Source organism: Triticum urartu, chromosome 5A, assembly GCF_056163025.1.
Source record: "Triticum urartu cultivar PI428250 chromosome 5A, HENAU_Tu73, whole genome shotgun sequence".
Taxonomy (NCBI): domain Eukaryota; kingdom Viridiplantae; phylum Streptophyta; class Magnoliopsida; order Poales; family Poaceae; genus Triticum; species Triticum urartu.
In genome coordinates, this window is record NC_141877.1 from 537,584,758 (window position 1) to 537,592,219 (window position 7,462).

The following is a 7,462-nucleotide window of genomic DNA, read 5'->3' on the forward strand; positions in this document are numbered from 1 at the left end:
AGAGTACCCAGGCACATTCTTAGCCTTGGTTGTTGTTTCTATGCGAGTGATGCGAATTGAGAAAGGCTATCCATCAGGTCGCCTTTAAAAAGGCACCTTGTGATAGGTGTTCACTCTTCCAACTACCCAAACACTTTTTGGAATAACTGTCCTCAATTACCTTCCACCTCGAATTTCTATTTTTTCTAGAGGATGGGATATCACATAATGGGCATTGCTCAATCTCACACCAAATAATTGTGTATATTTTAGAGTCTTGCATTGCTCGGATAACCATCTTTTGCTTCGTCAAGTTCAGTCTCTGTCGAATGTACCTACTGTCGTGCCGTGGCTGTTTTAAGAATCCTAGATCTCAATATAACTTCTACTGTGAATTAGTTTGGAGCGGTCTTGCTCTTGTTGTTCCGTTGTTGTGCGTCCTCCTATTCTGATATTTGTAGGACCAAGAGGTACTGTATTAACGGCTTTTTATAGTGGTAGGAAGTCTTCAACTCTTGGATATGTTGGTGGAACCCTGCAGTATGGATGTTTTTTTAGTCTGAATAATTATGCGTCCTCTTACATGACTGCTCTGAGTTTTTCTTTGCCTGGATCTTAATTAGTCCACGGATAATACTGTACAGTGTTTTGTTTCTTGCTCTGAGTTTGAATGACTGCTCAAATGTTGTGAAGATGCAGCCGTCGAGAAGTAGGACTACAATATTGTCCTTCTGGATACGATTTTCTTGGCTGCTTTTGGGCGATCCTTTTTGTCTTGTCTACCAGCGATTGTTGGAGATATTCCAATTTGTTTGTTTGCTGCATTCTATTCTTGCATCTGCTCATTCCTCATGATGTGACGTCAGGCCTTCTGGAAGTTTGGATTCTCTCTGTTCGTGTTCCTATGTTTTGGAGCAACGATGGGGGAAGCAGTCTGATTCCTTCCTTTAGCAGCAACAACTGGAGGCTGTGATGTTGGGAAGATGCACTGTCTTGGTTCTTTGTACTGGAGTACTGCTATTGCTTATCTGCCTCTTCATCTTTGGCTGGGATTTCAGGGAGACTTGAGACAGGTCTGTTTCCTCTTCATCTTTGGCTTCAGCAATTCGGACACGTCCATGTACATGTATCTATCCTTTGGTGTTGCTGGACGGAGGTTCTCTTTGCCTACCAGGTTGGACTGTTGTTGTTTCAATGCTGTGCCAGTAGAACTGAGGGACGTCGACGTCCGTCGCGTGTGCTGCGGAAGCTACTGAGAACTCGACGGTGCAAGAATGGCGTAAAGTAACCGAGTGTGAACCGCAAAGAGACGTGCGGCACATTCGTCACCGATCTTCCGTCATGGGGCCCAAATTCTTGCTTGCTCTTCAGTGAATTTAAAGCCTAGAGAATGCACCAAGTGGAAAAATACAAAAAAAGTATTTCAAGGTGTGGAAATTGAAATACACCTATGTCACGACCCAAACACAGGGAGGTGATGAACAACCGGATCAGTACCAATATTAGGATACAATTTGAGGGATACAAGGGAAGTTGGGATGAGGAATCAGCAAAAGCAAGGAGGTGAGATGCAGTAGCAGTAGATGAGGAACTGGAGCAGGGGAGAGAGACCTGGAGACGATTCAATCATTCAATGCCTTCCCCTCTGCAGCTCTCTTCGTTTATAACCATTGACGCCGACTCCTGTAGTTGGGCCAAGCCGAAGCACCACAGCCCCTTCCAAAGTAAGGCCCAATGAGAGCATAGCGGCATAACCACTCGGGCATGACAACCTATTGATTTCTGGAAAAATAATTCTATTTGTGAATTGTGAAGAAAAACCATATTTGTCAAATGTACTTACAGTCGTCCCATGACCGTTCTGAAATTCTTAGTTCTCAATATATGCCATTGAAATTGTTTACAGAAATTGGTAGTATAAGAGTTGTCCCGCTAGTTTTAACTTGTTATGTTTCTCCGTTCACCTTTTTTTGATGGGATGGTGCTTTGTCTTGTTATGCAAGTATGTGAATTTTAAAGGTGGAGCCTGGGGGATTTTTCTCATTTGTCTATCGCCTTCCATGATAGTTCTGATCTTTCTGCTATCTGAATCTTTAAATGAGTTCATGGATAAGATTCTACATTATCTTATTCTTGTTCTGGATCCGGTTCCTTCTTCTGATCTGCTCTGCTTCTGAACATTTTTATCAGGCAAAAATGGTTGGAGCTGTCAGGAAAATTCGGTGTTCGGGAACAGTTTTGTAGCAGTAGCTCTTGGTTCTGTTTACTTTTTTTAGGATTTTGTCTATTGTCAGCAGTTGTTTTTGGTCCTGTTAGTACATTGGGACTTTGTATTTTGTCAGCGATCAGGATCTTAGATCTCAATATCTGTTTTCGTACTGTTGAAACGAAATGGTATAAGGCTTAGTCGTCTTGCTTCGTGTTATACTGCTTGTGGACTGGTCGGTGCTCTGCACTGTCATGCGAAAGTTTGTGAATTTTCGGAGCGGCACTCTGAGGTTTCAGTCCGTAACAGAGCCCTTGCAGCCGATGGATAAGATGCCGCGGCATCTCCATGTGATTGTTCTGACTGAATCTTAATCGAACGAAGGTGATGGTCTACTGTTTGTTCGCTCGTGGGACGCACCGCTGGATAAGGTAGGTGGTGCGAGTTGTTTGCAAGTTTCTTTTAATGGAAGTTCTCTGAATGGTCAAATTTTGAAGCACTTCTGGACACAAATGGTGCTTGGATTGGATGAACAAGTACAAGTGTTTCTCCGGCACTGCTGTTGGATCTGTCTCAGAGAGATTTGAGCTGTAATTTTAACCAGCGGCAGGGGAGAGTTCTGTAAGGCGGATCAGATGTCCATGTCATCAGAATCTCCGTTTACTTCTTATGGCCACCGGCCACCAACTACAAAGTGGCGGAAGTAGGATTGAGGAGAATGTCAAAGTTGCTCATGGATCTTTCACTGCCAACCGAGTGGTTTTTGTAAACCAGAATGGGTGGACATCTCTTCAAATTCTCCATTTCAGTCTTAAGGCTACCAACCAATAGCCACCAAGTGACTGCAGGAGACTTGATAAGTATAGTCCAGTTGCTCATAGATCTTCCTGTATGCCTCCAATGCCTAGTTCTACCTGGGTTCTAACTGCAATCACTCTAGGCCATTTCGAGCAGTCTAGCATCCGAAATGAATTCACCGAGATGATAATCTTATCACCCAAAACAAAACTTAAAAAATAGATAGAATTAGAAGCACCACAAATAAGACACATATTATGAACTAATCCTAAAAGACCAAGTGAACACGCGATCAAGTCCGATCCTAAACTATGAGACCAATCGATATGATTAGGCAGCCCACCCACTCTGGCAGCATATATACCAAATCAAACTGGCTAAGAACTAGTGTAAATCGCAAACTCCCAAGATATTTATACATGTGGTGGTGGTGGGAGTGGAATGGTGCTTTGGTTGTTGTGTAAGTGAATGCATGCACGTACTCGCGTTGCAAGTGAGGAAGGACATTCGCACCATTTAAAGGCCAAGGGTGATTGGTATTTAAAGCCTTGCAATACCACCAATTGATTGCGATTTGGTTTTGCTTGGCACTGTCTGGAGTTTCCATAATGTGCTTTCCCTATCATGTGCTTCTTCAAATTGGGTTAATTTTGTCATATGGGAGTCCCGTGTTTACATCGCTTTATTTTTTGGTTGTTATATTTGTACAATATAGTCAATGAATCATTGAGCAGATGGTCAATATATCACCATTTTAAATGTGATTCCCCATGAGACAGCTTGATGATTGTTTCCATGGACAACAATGTTCGGACGTGTCTGTAGACATTTGGGGTGTCCGTTTCGATGGACGACAATGAAGATGCCCTAATATGCTTCCTGGAGTTGGATGGCTGGTTATTGCATGTGGGATTCTCATGATTGCGTGCTTTTATTTTCTACTAGGTACTATATTTGTACCGGCTAGCATGGCGAGGGTTTCACACATGTGGCGTCCATTTCAACACCAAAATAATCACGTTAGAAACATAAATAATATGAATTTGTTTATAATGAATAAATTAAGGAAAAACGTATGCTAAAAGAGGATTTACTAAATGGCATGCTTTAGAGAACCCAGACCAAGAGGCAAAGGCTCCCGACCCAACCCGACCCCCACGTCACCTTCCTTCCGCGAGACACGGGGGAACCCGCCGCTGCCTAGCAGGCCCCCTCCCCGCCACCCTCTCCCGCTAGCCACCAACGAAGGGTCGGCGGGCGAAGCCGTGCCGGACCCCAGGCGGCGGCCGGGCGGATCTAACGCACTGTGCCCCTCCCATGCAGCGTCATTGGTGCAAATCCTCTCCGCCACCACTCCCTCGCGAGCCTCGGGTTGGCCCCCCTCGGATGGCGGCCACGGAGGGCGGTTGGGATTTCGGCTGTGTGTGTGCTCACCACCACCAGCCCCACCACGGCGGGACGACTCCTGCCCGACAGACATGGACCAGCGCCCCATCTTGCGTCCATGGCCGGTCGATCAACTCCGGGTCTGGCGCTTCCCAGGAGTTGCGCTCCTTCTGGCTCCCTTGCCACGCCCATGCCTCAGCACCTGCGCACCCACACCCTGCTAGTGCCCTTGTTGGCCGTTCAACCCGGTGCATCTTTGATTCCGGCGTACTCCGGGAGCTACGCCCTTAACGGCTTCTTGGGCTCGTCGGCATCCTTTCTTCTTCGGTCCAGGCGACCCGGATCTGCGTTACCCTCCGGATCCTAGCTCGCTCGGGCCTCCGGCCACCGTCACATCCTCTACCGCCTCCCACTCCGCCAAGCCGCCCGTCTCTGTGCCCGCCTGTTCCTCCGTCGCTTTGTTGCTCACGCGTCCTACATCGTCATCCCCATTCCCGTGCTCGTGGTTCAGGCCTGTGCTCGACTTCTCCTTCTTCGATTCGTGCTCCGATGGCTTGGGATTGCTCAGACTCTGGCTACGACGAAATCCTTGCATCTTTTGCAGGCAACGGCGACACCCATAGGTGTCGTCCCCTTCTTGGAGGCACTATCACGAATGTTGTTTGTGCCCCTCTTCGAGCACCAGGCACTACTAGGGAAAAACCGTAGTAGTAGCACGGGTTTAATGCCCACTAGTAGCGCGGGCAGCCGCGCTACCAATAAGGCGCTACAACTATTACTTAGCAGTAGCGCGTGCGACAAACGCTACTTCTAAGACACATAGCGGCAACGCTTGTTCTATCCCGCGCTGCTGCTAATCTAGCTAGTTGTAGCGTGTTTACTATCCATCGCTACTAGTACTCTTTTTTCATTTTTAGTGTATTTATACGCCGTTATACAAGTTTTGGTACAATACCAATTTTGAGGTTTATATCATTATGTCCATAACAGTGTGTTAAATAAAGGTGGATTAGGTTCAAGTGGAGGCAATATGTGGTGCATGTCAAAAGTATACTACTAATCCAAACTTGATCTAGTTTGGACTAGTAGTACTTTCGATGTGCACCACATGTTGCCTCCACTTGAATCTAATCCGCCAGCACAAGCTATTTAATCATCATCATAGTCATTACCACCAACAGTATCTATTTAATCACCATAGTCATAGTGTAGCACATCATCATCTTCAAACTCATTCTAGCTAGCTAATCACCACCAACACTAGATGCGGTAGCTATCTAATCACCACCAACACTAGCTAATAATAATCATCATAGTCATTACCACCAACACTAGCTATTTAATCATCATAGTCATACTGTAGCACATCATCATCTTCAAACTCATTTCTAGCTAGCTAATCACTCCTGCTGCTCTCTCTCATGTAAAATAACATAAAACATGTGTAGCTCTCCTCCTTCATCAAGTTGGAGCATGCAGATGAACCTGCCTCCAAATCGTGGGCTGCGCTTCTGATTGCTGCCCCCTAGTACTTCTCTGCGCTCATCCATCACAAATTTGGTCCAATCTTTCACTATTAAGACTTCCTCGCTCTTAGAAATCCTGAATACACTAAAGTGCATTGTAGGATATCTTAGCCGTAAGCTAACAATACTCATGGTACCATTAGTCTCGATCCCATGAAGCACAACATTCATCGGGAGTCCCTGTTGAAGAACATCGTATAGTAACATACTTAACAATGAAGTTTAGCTTAAAAAATAATGTATGCAAAAGATTCACTAAGGACAAATAGTAAAAATCTTACCATCTTTCCTAAATAGATGTGACCTAGTTCATTACGAATACTATTGGTCGCACATTTTCAGTACTAACATTTCTAAGTGCAGGAAGAAAATTTGTCTTGACAGTATCAACATCCTCAAGCCATGAAACATAATGACTTAGCTCCTCGCAGTTTAGTTCAGCCCCGGGACAGTAGTAGGTCCTGTCTACCAAGCGCTGGACATGTTTGCTTGAACCGAAATAAGCTGACAATATAAATTAGTTGTCAACTATTTTTTAATAAACAATATCAAAGACATAAATATGATTGAGAAACTCACATAATGGTATAACTGGAGGCGTCTGCACATCGACCCAGATGTCGGTATTACCTTCAATATCATCTTCCGGACGAATATCAAAGGTGATAACCATATCAGGCTCAAATGCATAAGTCTTGCACAGTGCTCGCGAAGTTTTGCATCCAAAATAGGTGGTCGTCTGCGTTGTATAATTTTGCGTGGAAAATATAACCATGCTCGGTCTTTAAGTAACTTTCTTTACCTCCATAGTACGACTGAAACCTATCTTATCCAATACAAAAACTCTTGCATGGCAGGGGATACACTAGTAGAGTAGTAAAAAAAATTAAATTATAAGTTGAAGCAAATGAAGCAGATGTCACGCTTAATTATGAAAAAAGACTTGTCGTTGTGACTTACTGTATCCACTTCAAAGTTCACGTCCAGCTTGATGCTGAAGCGCCTATCATCATCTAGGAAGATTCCATCGCACAGGCCACGCTCGTCTTCGCAGTATTTGCAAATACTGAAATCTTTTTCGTTGTCAGACATTTCCTATGTTCATAGTTGAAACATTAATTAAAAATCGATCGAAGACAACTCCAGGATACTCAAAATATCTTATAGGACTCATATTGACATGAGCATTCAATAAGAAAAACCAAATCGTAAAATAAATAAGTATTCAAATTAGCATGCATTCAATAAGCAAAAGTAAATCATCTAATGCGTCCGTACATCGTCGAATATTATCACTAATACACCCCGAATAGTATTATACATATAACTTCACTAATACAACTAAAATCCTAGCGCACGACGGGTATCGGCGCGGCGGTGGACACCCAAAGAGAAGGAACCATCACATGATCATAGCTCCAGTGAGATCCCTGGAGAACCTGCCAGGTATTGGAGAACCTATGCTCCAACACAAACAAGTAGCAACAAACGTGCGCGTCCTCCTCACTGACACGGTGACGCACCACCTCCGCGGGGTCCTCGAGCCACTGGACCGTCACTGGCCCAC